We start from the raw sequence: 22,302 nt of genomic DNA, 5'->3' as shown, positions 1-22,302 counted from the left end.
TAGATCGAATAACAACACTAGCCCCGTCTTGCTCCTATCGATGACACCTAGCATCTGAATCTGAAGATCCAACAAGACACTATCAGTGCCGTGATTAGATCGAAACCCTAACTGCCTAGGATGCAAAATATCAGAATGACCTAAGTGCTCCTGGAATTGTATGATGGCAATTTTGTCCACAATGTGTAGTAAAAAGGGACATTAGTAATAGGTCTCAAGTTGCTGTTTATTTTGGGTTTCTGTGTCCAGGTTTCTTAAGCAAGGTAGTTACCATGAAATTTTGTATAGAGTCGGGAACAATTTTGTGAAGAAAAGTTGCCTAGTAAATCGCGAAGGAAAAGGGGCAAATGAATTGATGTTACCCAGAATAAATTTAGATGAAATTATATCTCCAGGGTAGGTCATGGGATGCATTTTCTTAAGCACGCTCTCCATCTCACACACAGAGATGGGATTAAACGTAAAGGTAGGCTGCGGTTTGTTTCTCTGGGACTCAACCGGGTTGAGCGGCATATTGATGGCAATATTGCTTTCAATCTTGGAGGTAATAATCATAATTCAGTGGGGTAATTGATGAGGCCATGGCTAGAACAAGAGCTATCCCTCCTACCACTCCCAACTGCTTCTTGTGTGGCAAGAAAGGGATTTTGCTCGCACATGTCCGAAAACCAACCTGATGAACCTATGGAAAAAGGGTGGCTGGGAACGGAGGAGTGCAAAGAATGGGAGGAGAAGGGGGCGAAACCATGGAGGAAACTAACATCTTCCTGTGTTCTATCAGCCCCTTCCAGGTTCGGAAATCTGTCCAAACAAAACAAGTCTGGGCCCTGATTGACTCAGGCAGCAGACAAATGGCCATCTGCTCGGATCTGGTCTACCCAAACAGACTAAATATGAAAGAACCCATAAAAATAACCTGTGTCCATGGGGATGCTGGGGTCTACCCTAAAATCCCATTCACCTTAGAGTGTAAGGACAACACCACTAAAAGTAGCAGTTGTCCTGGGACTCCCAGAGGACATGATCATTGGAACGGATTTTCCGACTTGGCAACATGCCCCATTCCATTTGGGAGATTGCATTCTGGGATTTGTAGCCTTAGATTTTCCAAAATATAAATTTGGGACTAAAAGTCCTACAATTCAAAGAAAAATGCATTGGCAAAGCCAACAGTTGAGGCTTTCAAGTGGGATGGGCATTTTTCAAACACTTCCATAATGTAACTACCTGGTGATACGTTGGCAACAGCTAGAAAACAGTCATACTACCTGGGCATATTACGGTAGGTCCTGGCAAATGCCTATCTGATCGCTACACAAGAGTCAAAACTGTTGGCTTTGCTACTCTACTGCTTGTTTTTAACGAAATTCAAAGCATGCAACTGATGTAAGGACACACATAATGCTCAGAAATCATGCTGTGGAAGGAACACTTGCTTACTGTATTTGTATTACACAAAGAGCGGGTTCACAGCGGCAGTAAGCAATTGATTGTACTGGTGGTGTGTATATGCGTATATTACATAGCTCTCAACCATTTGTGTCGCAAAGGCGGGTGAAAACACCCGATTTTCTTTTTGGCGGGTGAGACGCCCATTGGAATGAATGGCCGTCCAGGAGGCTTAGCGGGTGAGTCAGCCCTTTAAAAGGCGGGTGACACCCGCCAGAAGCGTGTGAGTTGAGAGCTATGATATTATTTCTAAACAGTCATCTGACAGAGAAATAGGGGGGTGGGGCTGGGTGGAAAGGTCAGGTGTGTGGATGGCATGGCCAGGAACAGTCCATTGGTTGGAAGAAAGACAAACAATATCCAAAGGATGTTAGTCTCTCAACCATTTCTCTTCTATCTTCACTTGTCATGCCAATAGTTGTGGTTTAACCCCTTAAGTGCCAAGGACGAGTAGGCTTGTCGTTTTTGCATAGACTTGCATAATAGCCTGGCAGTATGCAATGATTGGTTTATAAACATCACTTCCTAATAGCAAAAACTAAAATGAAGGACTACACTACCATCACTCAAACCAAATGGGCATGTTATTTAGCATATATACCACCAGTAAAAAGAAGTGTGATGCAGTATATATTGCTTCAGATTAACTGCTTCCATCACCAGGAATCGCAATTGAGTTAGCAAATTGAAGAGGTAGATTACTTTTTATGCCTGGCTAGTAACTTGCAGATTACAGTGTTGACCCTGAAGACACAGTAATGCCGGAAATGGGGGTGTTGGGCTAATGTGTGAAATCCTTTACTCCATCATTTTTTATAGTTTTTTAAAAATGTATTAAGTTATAGCTCAGTCAAAAAACACAGTAGAACTCTATTTTTATAAGCGTTTTTCAATTATCTAAAAGCGGATAATAACAACATGTTGCACATTTTCTGCACACTGATGCATAGGAAATGCTGGGGATCCTACAGCTTCTTTTCCACCAGCATGGCGTCCACGGCCGCCTGGATTTGTGCTCTCATCGGATATTGACTTGTGCCTTCTAGTTATTCATTTAAACTCTGTGGAACACCCTTAGCTCAAAGAACCAATGAGAGAACTGCATATTGGGAGGTGGAGGTGGTGACTTTAAAAGACCGTCGGGGCCATGGCCCTTGATTGTTTATTTCCGTTGCTGAGCTGGTCAGCAAGTGGATAGGTAATTTTGGTGACAATCCGTTACCATCCGCTGCGGGCCACACTTGCTGGTATTTCGTTCTTAAGTTGTTCGCACCATTAGTTATTGGTTTACTATATCTTAGCTGCGCGTGTTTGTATCTTGGTGTGTAAATCAATCGCCGTGTCGGTATCGATTGTCTCGACTTAAAAACTTGGGTTTAATGAATTGTTCGATCTCTTCATTGCAGTACTCACAACACCAAGTATTGGCATAAGTGGCTTTGAATTTGATGGGGCAAAGTGATTGTTAATCACCGACTCGTTGATAACGCTCTGATTCTCATGGCTGGGTTTTAGGAAGCGCTGCAACGTGTGATTTAATGTTAGTCTTGCTTTACTAGTCTCGGTTATGAGCGCTATTATGTTATGTGCAGTTCTCTGTAAAACTTCTATTAGTAAGAGACCGGTTTGAATATCGCATAGAATGTGAACGCGTTGAACAGTGTAGCACAATGTAACAAAGGGAGCGCTGCAATTTAAATGTGCACGTCATGTGTGATCGATAGGCACATTCTACACGGCCCTGATCGAAGCCACGTTAGGTCATTTACAGTAGCTAACGTGGTCAAACGGGTGCCAAGAGCAAATGTTTCTTTTGACGGTCGCTGGGTTCCGTTTTATTGGTAACGGACTGGCAACATTACAGGGAAGCACATGTTCGCCTGCAGGCGCTGTTTGCGCTAAAGCCAGCCATATACAAGAAGGGCTCCCATGTTATTATGCAAATGTTTGCATCCCGTGACTTAACGTCACCCCCTCCCGGATGTAGTGGACATTTACTTGCAGTTGACCCATCAAACGTTAACCCCATCTGTAGCCGCATGCACGTCCTTAACCGCTTTCTCGTTCTTTACAGACATGTTCCGAAGACTAATGTCGCAATCATGGAGGAAAAATGCAAGGTATTGTGGTTGCGTGTTGAATCAAGCCCAGTTAAAAAAAAACACTTGGAAAGCACTACATTTGATGTGTAGATATTTGTACCGCTGCTACGGTTACAACACTTGTGTGTAGGTGTTGTAATTTGTACTTATCTCATGGTAACTTCTCGAATGTACAACATTAAATGGATCTGACCATGTTCTGGCTTTTATCCAAGCCACGTGGACTCGTTTTAGTTGATGTATAGAATGAATTGAACCTAAAATGAGGCCTTTCCTTGACGGTCGTTTGCCGGTCTCAATGCCGCTGACTGAGCAACATTTCAGGAAAGTACATCTGCGAAATGTAATAGACGTCCTAACTATTGTATCTTGTTGCAGGTCGTTGGCAGCAGAAGTTCGACTTGCAAGAGATCTGGGCTAGGATTCACAAGGTAACCGTGTGTATAATGCACAGCTGAATGACGGTCGCTGACCACTGTAGTGCCTCGTGCAAAGTTTCTAACTCCAATGTGCTTTCTGGACACTGCAATGGTAGTATTAGGCCAACAATGCCAGGCTAAATCCACATTCAGCACAGTGCAGTAGTTGACTGAGTTAAGAGACTTTTGTGAGGGTGCATGATAACCGAGGAGTATAGCTCAATCCCTTGGCTATTTTACCTCCAACGTCATGCTAGAGTGAACTGGATGGGCTTTGTCGGCTCAGATCTCTGTCTGAGCAGTCACTCGACCCTCCTACATTCAAAGTACTAATGACTTGGGGTGTACCATAGGGGGTCCATTTTACACGCTTCCTTCTAATGCTCATCATTCTTACATGCATGATTACCCTTTGTCAATTCACCAGAATCAGATTTGGTCAGTGTTGCTAGGTCGGACCGATAAATAAATAGAATACCACCCGTCCACCTAAAACGCTGTGGATCGCTCTCGTATAAAACCTAATGCAAAAGCATATACATAGAGAAAACGGTGTTGGAACAAAAATAATTTTGTTTTTTTGACATTTATCACTTTCCATTTCTTCTGGCTTCTGTCTTTGGCGAGTCGCTCTTAATTTGCTCCTCTTTAGTCTCACTCTGGTCCTTGGCTCCTTTGCATAGTCCCCAGTAGCCCCGTCATGTCTTGACAATGTGGGCCCGCCTGGACATGTCAGTTGAATGCTGGACAGCCAGTTTTGTCCTACCCGTAATGGGTATGGCCTGCAAGTACCAGCATGCAAGTGAAAACAAAGTACTGGCCCACTGGGCAGCTATTCCCTTGTGAGTTGTTCCTCCAGGAGGAGCCGGGAACTTGACTATTTACAGGAGGTCCTCCACGCCCACCCAATATAGGGGATCCCAGAGATATGAAACTTCTCGCCCCCTTCCTCACAATATCCATCATTCACATTAAAGGACTAATCTTTTTGTTGGCATTTCGCACCCTCCCAACCCAATGTATGGTGCCCACCCCTCAATAGCTTTCTGGTCCACCTCATTCTGGGTGCAATTCCCTTGTGTTCAGTACAGGCAGACATGATCATTCTAGATTGCCTGCCTGTACTGCAATAGGGGCGTGCCTGGTTCAGGGTGTCCCATTATTCATACGGATATAATTGCAAATGGTGAATACACGGGAGCCCCTCTATGAAAGTTAATTGCCAGTTTATGCTCTCTGGCTTTATTCTATTCAAATATTAACATCTATGCTACAGCAGAGACAATATGCTAATGTACACCCTGTCAAGGTCTGCTCTTTACCAACTGTTTTTTCAAATGGCAATGATTCTCTAGAGGTGTGCCTGCTTGGGTCTGGTCTCTTCAATAGCAAGTGAGTGACGGTGGACAACACAAGGATCTTAGCAGGGCAAAGTAGGCATCTCAATGTAGTACTACTGTATGCAGGCGTGGCTCACAGGAGTACATTTCTGGGGTGGTTGACACAGTAAGCCAGTGGTGATCAGTCAAGGTTTGGGGCAGAACAAGAGGGGCGCAAATTGTCGCAGACGTTCATCTGGGATGCACAAACTATCAGACCCATTTAAGCTGGTACACAAACCATTCTGCCATACACTTTATTACACACATTCCTACATCGATTTCTACTAGGCAAGTTGAGACAGTTGCTGAACGTGGTGCATTAACCAGAAACATGAGACTTGTAAACTGCAAGCATAAATACGGTGGGGGGTGGGGAGGTGTCGGGAGCACCGGCCCTTCTACCTGCATGAAGCCTGTGACATGTAATGGGCAATGTAAACCAGCCCAATTACGCGCACACAGATGGTCAGACAAGCGGGACAACTGTTACCAGCTGCTGCTACTACTATAAACTAACCAGCTGCTGCTACTACTATAAACTAACCCAAAGTCGCTTATAATAAGCGAACATGGTGTCACTGGATCTTCTAAGTCTTGGGAGCACGGACCCAGGAAGACATTAAAGGGCAACCGCTATTACATGTGTAGGGGTAGGTTGCTGCAGCAGTATTGATTGTAATCGCAGTAGATACTAACCCACTCCTTACTAAGGTGAGGTTGGGGAGGATGTGAACACTCGGATATTGGTTTATTGTGGTTGAGGTGGGAAACATGTTAACCTTAATGTTTATTCTTTAGGTATGAAGCACTCCCAAGTTAGAAAGCCAATGACTAGTCTGCCTTCGTGAAGGTGAGTTGTCTGCCTTTGCGTTTACCTTTGCCTCACCTTTTGAAAGAACGGGGAGGCTGAACAATGCAACTGTAAGTAATTGAGAAGACCGTCTTGTGATGACAAGTTCATGCACCACACTGAACTTTGTGTTGATTATGAAACGCTGAAGACTCTTCTCGCATTTATTTGATGGCTGAAGCATGCCCCTCTGAGTTAGGCCGTGATGAAGCCTACCATGGATTCCTAACCTCGTGAGCACAGATTCTCACTAGATTTGCTGATCCGGATGCAAAGCAAAAAGCCGCTACTAGGTATAGGGCACGTTCCTGAGTTGGGTCCCACTCTGGTGGTTGAAGGAATGGACTAGTAAAGGCAGCATGCAGCGCTCCCAAAAGAACTCTAGTCGACCCGTTGCACATCAGCACTTTTTTTTTTTGTTTATTGTGGACCCTGTGACTCTAGTTAACCTGCTCAAGAGGTTTAACTAGTTAGTTGCATTTCCCCACCTTATCTCCACAGCCTCTTCTCGCCACTCTTGGTAGATTCAGGGTTCTGTCTAAAACTTTATACTTCTGGGTCCCTAGTGCTTGCTGGCTTCATTTTTAACTCGCCATTTGGTAGTCTCCCTGATCGCCTTGGATATTTACACCAGTGGTCTGGTGTTGGTGCATTCTGCGCCTATGGGACGATATTGGGCATGTTTATTTGAAATTGGCAAGGCAATCTAGGCCAATATAACCAGTTTTTGTTCCCACTTTTGTGGTTCAATTCCCGCACCCCCCCACCCCAAATCGGTCTTCTGGCACCTGGAAACAATTGTGCATAGGCTCCATGCAGTGTCCAATAAATATATGATCTTTGCAGATCTTCGAAGATGGACTTTGTGCCTTTCCAAACGCATTTCCCCGTCCGGAGCTACCCTTTATCGGGACGGGGGGTAGAACTGAGTGAGTTGTGGGCTCTGAAAGCTCCAGTGATTGGGGTGTTTGTAGGTTATGCAAATTAGCATCAGCACTTCATATTAAAGTACTGCCGCATAACTGAACCAGAATTAACCTTTTTATTTTCATTTTTGGCAGGATACAAAGCTGTTCTGGACTGATCTGGTGAGACCAACATTTATTGTGATGGGTTTTATTTGTTAGCCTGGTGTTAATGATGATGCTACTTAAAACAAGCTGGAATTACCGGCAGACTGTCAGTGGTGAGACTGTTTTTCTGAACACTAACCCGCTCTCTGTGTAAGCATATAATGTAAAATATAGATGTTGACTCCTTGACCTTTGTTGTTCTGCAGGTCGAAGATGTTGCTTCTAATGACAATATCATTTGGCTAGTGGTGAGTATTGGGCCCATGGAGTATTGGTCAGTGCTATATGCTGGGGGTGAGGCGACTGGTTCTCAGTGATGTCTAGGTTGTCCGTGACTGACTACAGATGTAGTTAACAAAGAATTGGTCCCTTCCTGTCCTAGTGGGCAACCCAAAGATCCTTTTGCCATATCTATCATAGAATCCCTAATCTTCACCCCTTCTGTACAGTACTTAATTGCTGAGTAGGTTCAGTGTGGCACTGATCACTTTTTTCTGACACTACCATCCCTCTTGCACTGGATGAAGGCTAATATTTAATGGGAGGGTCCTTCTTGGCTCTACTTTAATTGTACACTTCAGTTTGCATCTGTTTAGAATATTGCTCTTGCTCTCACTGCCTTCCCTACTCGATCCTTGGTTTTGCGTAGCAGCGCCTTCCCTTCTGTTTCCCGTGTCTTCTCTGTTTCCCGTGTCTTCTCTGTTTCCCGTGTCTTCTCTGATATTGGGCTTGTTTGAAATTAGCAAGGATATCTAGGCCAATATAACCGGTTTTTGTTCCACTTTTGTGTTTCTATTCCCCCACCCCAAATCCTTCTGGCGCCTGGAAACAATTGTGCATAGGCGCCATGCAAGTGTCCCAATAAATATGATCCCTGCTGTGATCTCTGAAGATCTTCAAAGATGGACTTTGTGCCATGCTACTTTAATAGTGAGTTGACCCTGTTAATCTAGGATGTTAAAGGGGTTTCCATGATGAACCTCAGACTGAAATAGCTGGAATTACCAGCATTATTTTTAAGCATCATTTGTTACCTATAATGGTTAAGACAGCGTTTGTGAATACATCTAGTGCATGCCACTGTTGGAATTATTTTTACATTTGTAGGTGCCCAAGCCTAAACCTGTTGCATTTCAGAAAAATACTTTGCGCATCAGAATCACATTGTGTGGGGGCAGACGAGCTATGGTGTAGGGGCTGAGGGGCATACTTGTATGTTAAACGCGCTTAATACCAACGAGTGCTTTAAGTGTGGGTTCGGTGTTCGAACCTGTGTTGCGCTGCCTTTCCAAGACCAATGCTTTGCCCGGAGCTACCGTTCCTTTATCGGGGTGGGGGGTACTCGACTTGAGTGAGTTATGGGCTCTTAAAGCTCCAGTGATAAGGGTGTTGTAGGTTATGCAAGTAAATTAGCATCCAGGTATTTTATAGCACTTCATAGTACTGCTGCACAACTGGACCAGAATTAACCTTTTATTTTCATTTTTTGGCAGGATACGAAGCAGCTTGTAGTCTTCTGGACTGATCTGGTGAGACCAACATTTATTGTGAAGGGTTTTATTTGCTAGGCGGGTGTTAATGATGATACTGCTTAAAACACGCTGGAATTACCGGCAGACTGTCAGTGGTGAGACTGTTTTTCTGAACACTTAAACATGCTCTGCGTAAGCATTTAATGTAAAATCTAGATGTTGACTCCTTGACTTTTGTTGTTCTGCAGGTAGAAGATGTTGCTTCTAATGACAATATCATTTGGTTAGTGGTGAGTATTGGGCCCATGGAATATTGTGCAGTGCTATATGTTGGGGGTGACGTGAGGGGTTCTCCGTGATGTCTCAGTTGTCCGTAACTGACTACAGATGTAGTTAACCAAAAATTGGTCCCTTCCTGTCCTACCCACCCTCAACATTTTGCCATATCTCATCTTCATATAGAATCCCTAATCTTCCACCCCTTCTGTACAACACTTCGTTGGTTGCTTGCTGTGTAGGTTCAGTGTTCACTTCTGACACTACCATACTCCCGTCCCACTTCAGTCCTAGCTCCCTATTCTATACCGTTTCCTTCATGTACAGCCCTAAACGAGTCAGAGCCACTTGGTGTAGATTTCCTTTCACATCTTTCTAGTCCACCAAAGCCATTTCCTATGCTATTAACGGGTCTAGTGATCCCCTGTTAAGTTCTATGTTGACTCAACGTGGTATTTCTTGACCAATGCCACTCCTGGCCAAGACCTTCTGGAATTACTGTTCCACTGTATGTTAACTGGGAGCAAGTGCCTTTTGCGATAGGACCCCATGATTTACCCCCCTCGCCAATGGTTTGGCTAGTGCTGATGGTTATCTTGAGAGCCAAAGGTTGCAGACCACTGAAGTATTTCACACCCACCATCCTCACTGATGGGTTATGTAGGTCCTACATCCATTTTCCCAAGCCATGTCCTTAGGCTGCTAGTGGTGTGGCCATTTATCGTATTTCATCTTTAGTTAATTTGTAAAGCACAGCCAGACCTGCAGGCATCCGGGCGCATATTCTTGCATACAGTTACAATACAGATCAACAGAAAGGTAACTCATCAATGTATAAAAGCTCTTAACATTATGCCACTCATACTATAAACTTACCTGTGCTATGGATGCCTCTATGTATTGCTGTTAAAATGCCTACAGCTTTTATTTCCTCCATGGGTTTGCCTCTTAACTCACTCTTACAACCTCCTTCTACCCTGGTCGCTTCTCCCTTTTTGAATGCACTACAATACACCTGGAGGACATAACCTGAACGAACAGACTGGATGTGTAGTTAATGCATGTGTATTCATTGTGTTAATTTGCAAGGCTTCTAGTGTTGGGTCGTTTTATTTCCCACACTAGGTGCTGTGCGCACCTGACGAAGGGATTGAATCTTCTGAGTGTAGTTGTGTTGCTTCTGCAACCTAGTGACAGATTTTGGGAGTATGATTTTGAATGGTTGGTATGTAGAATTTGTTTTTGGGATAGTCGAATGAATGGGTTGCACTGGCCTTACAGATGGCAGCGTGTACTCGAGCATGGCCACACGTGGTTGTTACGAGCTAGTCTTTAACCAGATGTTTCCATGATGAAACTCCAACTGAATATGCTGGAATTACCGGCAGATTGTCAGTGGTGAGGATGTTTTTCTGACTACATCTAGAGGGTTTGTATAGAGGGCATTTTTTTTTTTTGGTCGTGTTTCACTAACTTATGTCTTGCAAGGTTAGTGTCAGACATGATTGTAAGTTAGTCTACTTTTCCAGCACCATAGCAGCTGCTTCTAAATGCATAGGAAAAGCCGTCCGATGCGACAACAGACATTTTCTGTTTCTGAACCACATCTGTAAACTTTATTGCTTCTCTTTTCCCAGTTTGGGGAGTTCATTTTCCCTTTCTTCCAGAAAGCAAAAGCTCCATTGTCTTGACTGTTGGCTTCCATACTGCTCATGGAATGGTGAGTAGGTTTTTTCTTAGTCTCATGTTCGTTTCACATATTGTCAGCACTTGTGCAAGCATCAACATGGAGTCTGAAAGATGGGGGAGAGGGGGTGGGAGGGGGAAGCTGACCGATGCGATAACTGACTATTTTCAACCTCTGACTTGTGGCTGTTTAGTTTAGCTTTCTTCCTTCTACCCAACTTGATTCTTGAGTGTCTTTTTTTTTTTCTTCTTCTTTCAACTTAATAGGTTTCCTAGTCTCTGAACTGTTGAGCATGCGATGGCTGGCACACTACTGCCTCCTTAACTCAAGGTGGGTATCTGGCGTAGAATGCTGGTATTAACCAGACTCTGTCTATAATTGTAGCCCATTAAGACTGTTGCGCTAAATGGTGGCAGTAGGCTGTGATCTTGCAGATTTATTTTACTATTTTATATATGATCCTGGCTAGCACCCTGCATGTGGCTCAAATGGTTGGTTTGGATGGCTGTAGATGAGCAGCACCTACCTCATGGCCATCTGCTTTCTGTGGTTTATCCATGGGAAGAGCACGATTTGAGACCAGAGCAGATGAGCTGTGCTAAAGCAAGCTAGTTTATTTGTCTCTGTGTGTGTGCTGGTGGCAGCAAGCCGTCTGGAGTGTGCATCAATTCTTGGTTGATGGGGAGGGGGGGGGGTGGGATTTGGGCCTTGAACAAAATCTGCATGCCTTCTTCTTGCAGATTTGTCCCATTTCAGTATCTTGTAATTGGAGGTCTGATTTTGAATGTAAACTTGATAAACCGGTTAGTAGGCCCATGCATAAAACGCATAATACCACAGCTGGGAGAAGTAATTCAAAAACCGCCCTGCCCACTGTAAAAACAAAGGCATTGATGCATTTTGTGTAGGTCGGGTGTGAAGGTGGTGCAGATCCCATAGTCTCAGACATTGGTGTGATTTCATTGGTTAACCTATTTCCTATCACATCTTGGTGCTCAACATGGTTTTCTAATTTGCATGTTCTTTTGTGAATTCTGCTTTGAGCCCGATGCCTGGAAGTACTTGTTAATACTGAGCTTCTGCAGCGTCCATTTTTAAAGATGACCGCTTTTGTCCAAGGAGTGCCATGTTCATTTATAAATGGTGCTGTTGATTATATTTCACCTAGTGGTTTTCATAGTGGGTGCATTTGCTTAATGTCTAGTGGATCCATATGTATAGTTGCTACATTCACATTAGTGAATCTGTCCTGCTTTTAGCTTTTCTTAATCCCTGTGGGATAAGGACAGAATGACAGCGATTTATAGCTGCGTCATTGGCTATACTGTTTTGAAATGTATCTTTTTTTTTTTTTTTTTTTTTTTTTTTTTTTTTTTGGGGGATCTATCCAACCTGGCCGCCCAACTGTTCACATATATAACCCAAGGCTACTCCACTACACAATGACACAATGCCACTGTTCATTGTTTGTGGTCTGGTATTGTTTTACCCCCCCCCCCCCCCCGTAACAAAACCAGCATCTGTGTTGGCAGTTGAGGGAATGTGATCAGTCAGCCACACCACTCATAAGGTACATGTTTGAGGCACTAAAAGCTGCTTTTGAGGGCTACAAGCACGACTTTAGTATTGGTTCGAACCTCATTGTGCTCACTTGTCTGCTGCGACTTCAGTAGTGGGAGCAGCGCGAGGTGGTTGTGCAGGGCCATGAAACCCTGCTGGCTACTCACGCTGCAAGCTTGTCTTCACATAGTAGGCTACAATTAAGTGTAGTTAAGCAGCCTCCAGTTTGCACCCACTTCTGGATTGTGGCATAAGCACTCACTAACTGGTCTATGATGACAACAACTTAATTTGCTGACTCCCTGGATGAGGCTTGCGGATATGGGACTGAGACCAGCTGCTATTGAATTGTGATTTCATGAATGTGGTTGGCTAAACTGCTAATTGAACTTGCTTAAGTTGCATCTATAGGACACAAGCTACCAAGCATGGAGGCTGTTGTCTGCTTTCCTTCTGAGGCTTGCATGGTTATGGCAACTAAACAGTCTACTACTTGGAGTGGGGATTCAGAACTAAAACCTTATGGCTGGATGTTTTGCCCTCATGGCTTGTGAAAACAGGTTGATCGCAATGTTACTGGTTGCTGTAAATGTAAATCTTTCAGAAATAAGATTGCTTGTGAAGTTTGTGGCTAGCTTGCAAGATACATTCCTTCATTTCTAGAAATGTGTACTTTGAAGCTCAATTTATTGTACCTAGTGCTGTTGAGGGTTAGATCTTGTGCCGCCAGGCATTGTACATCTAAGTGACTACGGATCGATCCTCTGATCTCCCCGAATGGAACTCCTACGTCACAAAGGAGCACACGGGGCAGTGAGGGTTGTGAAAAGTCAACCATAGGGACCACGTGTCTGACGCAAGACGGAGCCTGCACTGGCTTCCCGTTCAGGCCATTACGTTACAGGATGTTACTCATCACTCATAAATGTCTATAGTGGAAGCTATTGTAAAAAAGCAGAGCACTAGAGCCCTGAAGATCCGACAATTGGCATGGATTGTGTTGCCCCCTGCCCTCAGAACCATTGAGTCTACAGTCGTGTTCAGAAGAAACTGAAGACTCCCGTTCTGCTAGTCTTCCTTCACCAACCCTAGCACCCTGCAGCATGGCCTGACTTTCTCTCCCCCCCCCCCCCCCCCCCTCTCTCTCTGTTCAGTTCAACGTCTTGCGCCCTTAAGGCTCCCTACTGGAGCGCAGTACAAATCATTTATTAAAAAAAAAAAACATATGAGATAATATAATCTGGGTACAAGTCGCTGCGACAATCCTAGTCTCTGAGGCGGAGATAGTTTATCTGCTTTTCTAGGGTCAAATACATCTCTAGTCCTGATATTCCGGAGTGTGTGTAATGGCTTGTTGATGGGCTTCTTGACTGACATTCCGGGGAACCAGCTTCACTTGATCAGTGCCTGGGCACTGATCTCCTTGAAAGGTAAGTTTATGGCCTTCCAATCTATCCAAGGATTCTGGTACTGCAACCAAGGAATACCTAGAATATCACATCAAAGGACAAATATTCCAAGTGGCACTTATGTTATAGCGCTCTATATATCATTGGTATGATCTCAAAGCGCTTGTGGGTTGAACGCCCTTGGGGACCGTCCAGGTCCGTCATGAGTAGGGTAGAATACAGTCCTTGGGTGCACTTGGTATGGGTGCAGCCAGTGTGATTTGCACAATGGTGGCTGCATCCTAACATTAGGTGCGGTGGTAGTGAGAGATCAGTCAAAATGTGTGCAGGTTGGTCACCGAGATTAGATTTTGGCGGTATTGGGTCTGTGTAGGACGTTTGTGTGTGCAGCTAGGCCGAAATTGATGAGTATAGCTGCCCTTGGTATAAAGTGGAGAGTTAGCTTAGTGATGGGAGAAGTGAGTGCCTGCATGATTACTCTTAGGAGCCCACTGTTCATATTTACTTTCTGGATGAGGTGGCAGTGATCGTCATGTTTCGCGGTAGCGGCTCTGAGGTAGATTCACAGGTTGGACGGGAGTAAGTCGGAGGGTCATTCTTAGGCTCAGCACTGTCATGGGGCCTATTTCTGTGTCCTTGGTTGTGGTTTATGGTGGGTTACAGGGTAGGTCTTGGCAGGATACTAGTTCTAGGTCATGATAGATCTCGCAGCAACTTAGTCCTATCGGGAAGTGGTGCAAAAGGACAGGCTGGAAAGAGGCATTGTAGAGCCTGATTGTTTTAGTGCCTTGCATGGTTTCGCTTCTTGGGTATGTAGTGGTCACTCAGGAATGGGCTGGGTCATGCTTTGGCCATGCACACCAGGTGCCGGCCTCTGATCACTGTCTTGTAAGGCACATTCCTATTGGGTAAAAACACATCTTTGCAACGCTTTCTGGCAGGTGGGGGTGCAACTGTCTTCATGGGAGCTCAGACATGACTGGAGATTTCTGTTGCCTTGTGGCTTTGGGCCTAGTGCATGCAATGTCGCCTTTACCCTGCAAGCCGCCTCTTCTACCCATGATTATTAATGTCTACACAAATATAGTGATGCTGCCCACACCTTGGGCCACACCATATGAATACATTATAATTGGTTACGTTAGCATGCGGTCCTGCTGGATGGGAAAGCGCCCTTTTTGCTGTCCCTGCTGCCCTCTGGCTCATCAGTGCCTCAAATGCATCAAGTTTTAACTGTAAAGCGCCTGGTGAGGGGGAGGGGGGGCTGCCCCTTCCCAGCAGAACTCCAAAAGTGATTTGTGCTGGGTCAGAGGCAGCATTACCCCACCAGATTTGAGATTTTCTATTAGTAAGAAAGGAGTTGATCCAGTCCACTGTCCTTGGAGCAGCCTCCTATACTGGATAGTTCTTCAGCAGCAAAAGCTGCTGATCGAATAACATCGCTAGCCCAGTCTTGCTCCTATCGATGACGCCTAGCATCTGAGTCTGAAGATCCAACAAGGCACTCATCAGTGCCGTAATTAGATCGAAGCCCTGACTGCCTAGGATCCAAAATATCAGAATGACCCAAGTGCTCCTGGAATTGTACTGTGGCAATTTTGTCCACAATGTGTAGTAAAAAGGAACATTAGTGATAGGTCTCAGATTGCTGTTTACTTTGGGGTTCTGTGTTCAGGTTTCTTATGCATGGTAGTTACCATGAAATCTTGTATAAGAGTCAGCAATTTTGTGAAGAAAAGTTGTGTTGGTAATTCGCAAAGGAAAAGGGGCAAATTAATTGATATATAAACTTGGATGGAATGATATCTCCAGGGTAGGTAATGGGATGCATTTTCTTAAGCATGCTCATCTCTCACACACAGAGGTGGGATTAAACGTGAAGGTAGGCTGCATGTTTCTCTGGTACTCAACCTGGTTTAGCGGCATATCCATGGCAATATTGCTTTCAGTGGAGTAATAGATGAGGCCTTGCTCCCGACTGCTTTCCATGTGGCAAGAAAGGGATTTTGCTCGCACATGTCCGAAAACCAACCTGATGAGTGGAGAGAATGGGAGGGGAAGAGGGCTAAACCACAGGAAAACTAACATCTTCCTGTGTTCTTGTCCTAACATCAATTCTGGGCCCTGATTAACTCAGGCAGCAGACAAATGGCCATCCGCTCGGATCTGGTCTAAACAGAATAGATTTGAAAGAACTCATAAAAATAACCTGTGTCCATGGGAATGTGAGGTCTACCCTAAAATCCCATTCACCTTAGAGTGCAAGGACAACACCACTAAAGGTAGCGGTTGTCCTGGGACTCCCAGAGGAAATGATCATTGGAACTGATTTTCCCACTTGGCAACATGCCCCATTCCATTTGAGAGATTGAATTCTGGGACGTGTAGCCTTACATTTCCAAAAATATAAATTTGGGACTGAAAGTCCTACAATTTAAAGAAAAATTCATTGGAAAGGCAACCGTTGTGGCATTTAAATGTGGGATGGGCATTTTTCAAACACTGCCATAATGTCACTACCTAGTGATACGTTGGCAACAGCTAGAAAATGGTCATAGTACCTGGGCATATTACGGTAGGTCCTGACAAATGCCTATCTGATCGCTACACAAGAGTCAAAACTGTTGGCTTTGCTACTGCTTGTGTTTAACAATTCAAAACGTGCAACTGAAGGGGAACATTGCTCAGAAATCGTGCTGTGGAAGGAACTCTGGTTAATGGTTTATTTTATTACACAAAGAGCGGGTTCACAGCGGCAGTAAGCAATTGATTGGACTGGTGTGTATATGCGTTTATTATTTCTAAGCAGTCACCTGACAGGGAGAGGGCAGGTGTGTGGGTGTGAATGGCATGGCCAGGAACAGTCCATGGGTTGGAAGAAAGACAAATTCATAGGATGTTAGCTCATCCGCCTATCTTCACTTGTCATGCCAATAGTTGTAGTTTAACCCCTTAACTGCAAAGTACGAGTAGGCGTGTGCTTTTTTGCATAGACTTTCATAATAGCCTGGCAGAATACAATGATTGGTTTATAAACATCACCTCCTAACTAGACTACCATCTCTCAAACAAAATGGGCATGATACTTTGCATCACACTTTTTACTGGTGGTATATATGCTGAGTATATTGCTTCAGATTAACTGCTTCCGTCACCAGGAATTAAAACTTGGCGAATTGAAGAGGTAGATTACTTTTTGTTTGGCTAGTAACTTGCAAATTACAATGTTGACCCTGAAGACACTAATGCCAGAAATGGGGGTGTTAGGCTAATGTGTGAAATTATTTACTGCATTTTTTTAATCGTTTTTATGTATTGAGCCACAGCTCAGTCAAAACACAGAATTCTATTTTTATAAGCGTGTTGCAATTATCTATTTAAAAGCGGATAAATAACATGTTGCACACTGATGCATAGGAAATGCTGGGGATTCTACAGCTTCTTGTCCACCAGCATGGCGTCCACGGCCGCCTAGTTTTGTGCGCTCATCAGATAGTTTTGCCTTCTAACTCTTATCTGTCAGCTCAAACAACCAATGAGAGCACTGCATATTGCGAGGTGACGACTTTAAAAGACCGTCGCGGCCGTAAGTGTTTTTTTTCCCCCGTTGCTGAGCTGGTCAGGGAGTGAATAGGTAATGTTGGTGACAATCCGTTACCATCCGCCACGGCCACACTTGACGGTAAATTGTACCCACCATTAGTCATTGGTTTGATATCTTAGCTGCGCGTGTTTTGTATTGGTGTGTAAATCAATCGCCGTGTCGGTATCGATTGTCTAGACTTAAAAACATTGGTTTAATTTTTCGATCGCTTCATTGCAGTACTCGCAACACCAAGTTTTGGGGATAAGTGGCTTCTTTAAAAGTTGAATGTGAAGGGACTTTTTTTTTTTATTTAAATCGCCGCCTCGTTAACGCTCGGATTCTCGTGACTGGGTTTTAGGAAGGTCTGCAACTGTTATGTGCGTCTTGCTTTACTCTGTTATGAGCGCCTCTTTATGTGCAGTTTACTGTAAAACTTATATTAGTTAGAAACCGGTTTGGATATCGCATAGAATGTGAACGTGTTGAACAGTGTAGCACAATGTAACACCGGGCGATTGGGGCGGTAACTACACAGGGAGCGCTGCAATTTAAATGTGCACGTCACGTGTGATCGATGGGCCCATTCCACACGGCCCTGATCGAAGCCACGTTAGGTCATTTACAGTAGCTAACGTGCTCAAACGGGTGCCAAGAGCAAATGTTTCTTTTGACGGTCGCTGGGTTCCGTTTTATTGGTAACGCACTGGCAACATTACAGGGAAGCACATGTTCGCATGCAGATGCTGTTTGCGCTAAAGCCAGCCATATACAAGAAGGGTTCCCATGTTGTTATGGAAGTATGTTTGCATCCCTTGGCTTACCAGTCCCGATGTAGTGGACATTGACTTGCAGTTGACCCATCAAACGTTAACCCCATCTGTAGCCGCCTGAACGTCCTTAACCGCTTTCTCTTTCTTTACAGACATGTTTCAAAGACTACAGTCGCAATTTAACATGGAGGAAAAATGCAAGGTATTGTGGTTCCGTATTGACTGAAATCAAACCCAGTTGAAGAAATAAAAAAAAATCAATACATTTGTTGTGTAGATATTTTTTACCGCTACTATGGTTATTTCAACATTGTGTGTAGGTTTTGTAATGTACAACGTTGAATGGATCTGACCATGTTCTGGCTTTTATCCAAGCCATGTGAACTCTTAGTTGATGTGGATAGATTTATTTTTATTTTATTTGCATTTGTTAAGCGCACTTGCAGCCCATGAGGCATCGAGGCGCTGTTACAGAGGAAACACAGATTAAGATTAGATTTTTTTTTTCTTTTTGTCTTAGTTACGAATTTATAACGCGCTTAAACACTCGGAGGTTTCTAAGCGCGGACCCGGGGATCGAACCAGTTGTTGCTTTGTGTCGTCTTGCTTCCAAGACGCGCACGCTGCCGCTGTGCTATCCTCCCAGATTAAATGAGGCCTTTCCTTGACGGTCGTTTGCCAGTCGCAATGCCGCTGACTGAGCAACATTTCAGTAAAGTACATCTGCTGATGTATTTCTGCATCATTCATGAGATGTAATAGACGTCCTAACAATTGCATCAATTTTGCAGGTCGTTGGCAGCAGAAGTTCGACTTCCAAGAGATCTGGGCTAGGATATACAAGGTAAGTGTGTTAATAATACACCAGTGAATGACGTTCGCCGGCCACTAGTGCCTCGCGGAAAGTTTGTCCAATGTGCTTTCTGGACACTGCAATGGTAGTATTACGACAACAATGTCAGACTAAAACCACATTCAACAGTGTAATAGTTGATTTGAGTTAGACAGTTATGAGAGTGCATGATAACCGAGAAGTATAGCTCACTCCCTTGGCTGTTTTACCTCCAACGTTATGCTAGAGTGAACTGGATGGGCTTTGTGAGATCTGTCTGAGCAGTCACTCGACCCTCCTACATTCCAAGTACTAATGACCTGGGGCATACAATAGGGGGTCCATTTTACTCATGGAGCTTCCTTCTAATGCTCATTCTTACATGCATGATTACCCTTTGCCAATTCACCAGAATCAGATTTGGTCAGTGTTGCCAGGTCGGACTGCAAAAATAAACTGAATACCCTTCCAAAACAAGCCGACCCATCCACCTAAAACACTATGGATAGCTCTCAAAAGTAAGAAAACTAACACAAAGAAAACCGTGTTCGAACAAAATAAAAAAAAAATAATGCTGACATTTCTTCTGGCTTCACTGCTCCTGTCATTGGTGAGTCGCACATTGCTCTTGAGTCTCACTCCTCTGGTCCTTGGCTTCCTTCCATAGTTCCAGGTATCGCCCATCATGTCTGACTATGTGGGCCAGCCTGGACATCTCAGTTGAATGCTGGACAGCCAGTTTTGTCCTTTCCTGTAATCTGTATAGCATGCAAGTGAAAATAAAGGATTGGCTCATCCTGCGTGAACCTGGGCAGCTATTCCCTTGTGAGTTGCTCCTCCAAGGTGAGGGAAATTGACTTAACTATTTACTCTGGTGTGAATCGACTTGCACTCCACTGCTCGGAAGGAGGTCTTCCCCGTCCACCCAATATAGGGAAGTCGGGAGATCTGAAACTTCTCACCCCCTTTCTTACAATATCCGTCATTCATACTGATTTTTTTTTTTTTTTTTGTAGCTGTAGTAGCCGTTGGCATTTCACACCATCCCACCCCAATGTATGGTGCCCTGGTCCACCTCATTCTGGGTGCCCCATACTAAACACAATTCCCTTGTGTTCAGTACAGGCAGACCTGTTAATTCAGCGTTCATTCTAGATTGTCTGCCCATACTGCAATAGCGGTGTACCTTGTTCAGGGAGTCCCCATTATTCATACGGATATAATTGCAAATCGTGAATACACGAGAGCCCCTCTATTGGAAACGCTTGTTTTAATGCTAATTGCCAGTTTATGCTCTCTGGTTTTATTCTAGCCAAATACTTCAACCTCTACCATCTATGCTACAGCAGAGACATTATGCTAATCTACAATCTGTCAAGGTCCACGCTTTACCAACAGTGACGATCTAGAGGAGTGTGCTTGCTTGGGCCTGGTCTCCAATAGCAAGTGAGTGACGGTGGACAACACAAGGATCTTAGCAGGGCAAAGTAGGCATCTCGATGTAGTACTACTGTATGCAGGTGTGGCTCACAGGAGTACATTTCTGGGGTGGTTGACACAGTAAGCCAGTGGTGATCAGTCAAGGTTTGGGGCAGAACAAGAGGGGCGCAAATTGTCGCAGACGTTCATCTGGGATGCGCAAACTATCAGACCCATTTAAGCTGGTACACAAACCATTCTGCCATCAACTACATTTACGATATTTAAAACTGGAACTTCTCTCTGAATACACTTTATTACACACATTCCTACATCGATTTCTACTAGGCAAGTTGAGACAGTTGCTGAACGTGGTGCATTAACCAGAAACATGAGACTTGTAAGCTGCAAGCAAAAATACGGTGGGGGGTGGGGGGGTGTCGGGAGCACCGGCCCTTCTACCTGCATGAAGCTGTGACATGTAATGGGCAATGTAAACCAGCCCAATTACGCGCACACAGATGGTCAGACAAGCGGGACAACTGTTACCAGCTGCTGCTACTACTATAAACTAACCCAAAGTCGCTTATAATAAGCGAACATGGTGTCACTGGATCTTCTAAGTCTTGGGAGCACGGACCCAGGAAGACATTAAAGGGCAACCGCTATTACATGTGTAGGGGTAGGTTGCTGCAGCAGTATTGATTGTAATCGCAGTAGATACTAACCCACTCCTTACTAAGGTGAGGTTGGGGAGGATGTGAACACTCGGATATTGGCTTATTGTGGTTGAGGTGGGAAACATGTTAACCTTAATGTTTATTCTTTAGGTATGAAGCACTCCCCAAGTTAGAAAGCCAATGACTAGTCTGCCTTCGTGAAGGTGAGTTGTCTGCCTTTGCGTTTACCTTTGCCTCACCTTTTGAAAGAACGGGGAGGCTGAACAATGCAACTAAGTAATTGAGAAGACCGTCTTGTGATGACAAGTTCATGCACCACACTGAACTTTGTGTTGATTATGAAACGCTGAAGACTCTTCTCGCATTTATTATTTGATGGCTGAAGCATGCCCCTCTGAGTTAGGCCGTGATGAAGCCTACCATGGATTCCTAACCTCGTGAGCACAGATTCTCACTAGATTTGCTGATCCGGATGCAAAGCAAAAAGCCGCTACTAGGTATAGGGCACGTTCCTGAGTTGGGTCCCACTCTGGTGGTTGAAGGAATGGACTAGTAAAGGCAGCATGCAGCGCTCCCAAAAGAACTCTAGTTGACCCGTTGCACATCAGCACTTTTTTTTGTTTATTGTGGACCCTGTGACTCTAGTTAACCAGCTCAAGAGGTTTAACTAGTTAGTTGCATTTCCCCACCTTATCTCCACAGCCTCTTCTCGCCACTCTTGGTAGATTCAGGGTTCTGTCTAAAACTTTATACTTCTGGGTCCCTAGTGCTTGCTGGCTTCATTTTTAACTCGCCATGTGGTAGTCTCCCTGATCGCCTTAGATATTTACACCAGTGGTCTGGTGTTGGTGCATTCTGCGCCTATGGGACGATATTGGGCATGTTTATTTGAAATTGGCAAGGCAATCTAGGCCAATATAACCAGTTTTTGTTCCCACTTTTGTGGTTCAATTCCCGCACCCCCACCCCAAATCGGTCTTCTGGCACCTGGAAACAATTGTGCATAGGCTCCATGCAGTGTCCAATAAATATATGATCTTTGCAGATCTTCCAAGATGGACTTTGTGCCTTTCCAAGACAAACGCATTTCCCCGTCCGGAGCTACCCTTTATCGGGACGGGGGGTAGAACTGAGTGAGTTGTGGGCTCTGAAAGCTCCAGTGATTGGGGTGTTTGTAGGTTATGCAAATTAGCATCAGCACTTCATATTAAAGTACTGCCGCATAACTGGACCAGAATTAACCTTTTTATTTTCATTTTTGGCAGGATACAAAGCTGTTCTGGACTGATCTGGTGAGACCAACATTTATTGTGATGGGTTTTTGTTAGCCTGGTGT

The 22,302-nt window shown here is 44.4% G+C and overlaps 7 non-coding genes across 7 annotated transcripts; all 7 read left to right on the top strand.

The window, feature by feature from the left end:
• Positions 1 to 3,183: 3,183 nt before the first annotated feature.
• LOC138529003 (small nucleolar RNA SNORA16B/SNORA16A family) lies at positions 3,184 to 3,325 on the top strand. The gene has a single exon (XR_011284367.1). It is a non-coding gene; the product is annotated as a small nucleolar RNA SNORA16B/SNORA16A family (small nucleolar RNA).
• A 424-nt stretch (positions 3,326 to 3,749) lies between these two features.
• Positions 3,750 to 3,887, top strand: LOC138529006 (small nucleolar RNA SNORA16B/SNORA16A family). Its single transcript, XR_011284371.1, has one exon. It is a non-coding gene; the product is annotated as a small nucleolar RNA SNORA16B/SNORA16A family (small nucleolar RNA).
• A 3,450-nt stretch (positions 3,888 to 7,337) lies between these two features.
• On the top strand, positions 7,338 to 7,408 carry LOC138529015 (small nucleolar RNA SNORD65). The gene has a single exon (XR_011284378.1). It is a non-coding gene; the product is annotated as a small nucleolar RNA SNORD65 (small nucleolar RNA).
• Positions 7,409 to 8,851: 1,443 nt separating this feature from the next.
• Positions 8,852 to 8,922, top strand: LOC138529016 (small nucleolar RNA SNORD65). The gene has a single exon (XR_011284379.1). It is a non-coding gene; the product is annotated as a small nucleolar RNA SNORD65 (small nucleolar RNA).
• A 1,447-nt stretch (positions 8,923 to 10,369) lies between these two features.
• On the top strand, positions 10,370 to 10,441 carry LOC138529019 (small nucleolar RNA SNORD65). The gene has a single exon (XR_011284382.1). It is a non-coding gene; the product is annotated as a small nucleolar RNA SNORD65 (small nucleolar RNA).
• A 2,093-nt stretch (positions 10,442 to 12,534) lies between these two features.
• LOC138529024 (small nucleolar RNA SNORD99) lies at positions 12,535 to 12,609 on the top strand. The gene has a single exon (XR_011284386.1). It is a non-coding gene; the product is annotated as a small nucleolar RNA SNORD99 (small nucleolar RNA).
• Positions 12,610 to 17,853: 5,244 nt separating this feature from the next.
• On the top strand, positions 17,854 to 17,995 carry LOC138529005 (small nucleolar RNA SNORA16B/SNORA16A family). Its single transcript, XR_011284370.1, has one exon. It is a non-coding gene; the product is annotated as a small nucleolar RNA SNORA16B/SNORA16A family (small nucleolar RNA).
• The last annotated feature ends 4,307 nt before the right edge of the window (positions 17,996 to 22,302 follow it).

This window comes from Ambystoma mexicanum, chromosome 7q, assembly GCF_040938575.1.
Source record: "Ambystoma mexicanum isolate Mex_15411 chromosome 7q, UKY_AmexF1_1, whole genome shotgun sequence".
Lineage (NCBI taxonomy): Eukaryota > Metazoa > Chordata > Amphibia > Caudata > Ambystomatidae > Ambystoma > Ambystoma mexicanum.
Note: the sequence above shows the minus strand (reverse complement) of the source record. Positions and strands in the feature narration are given on the sequence as shown.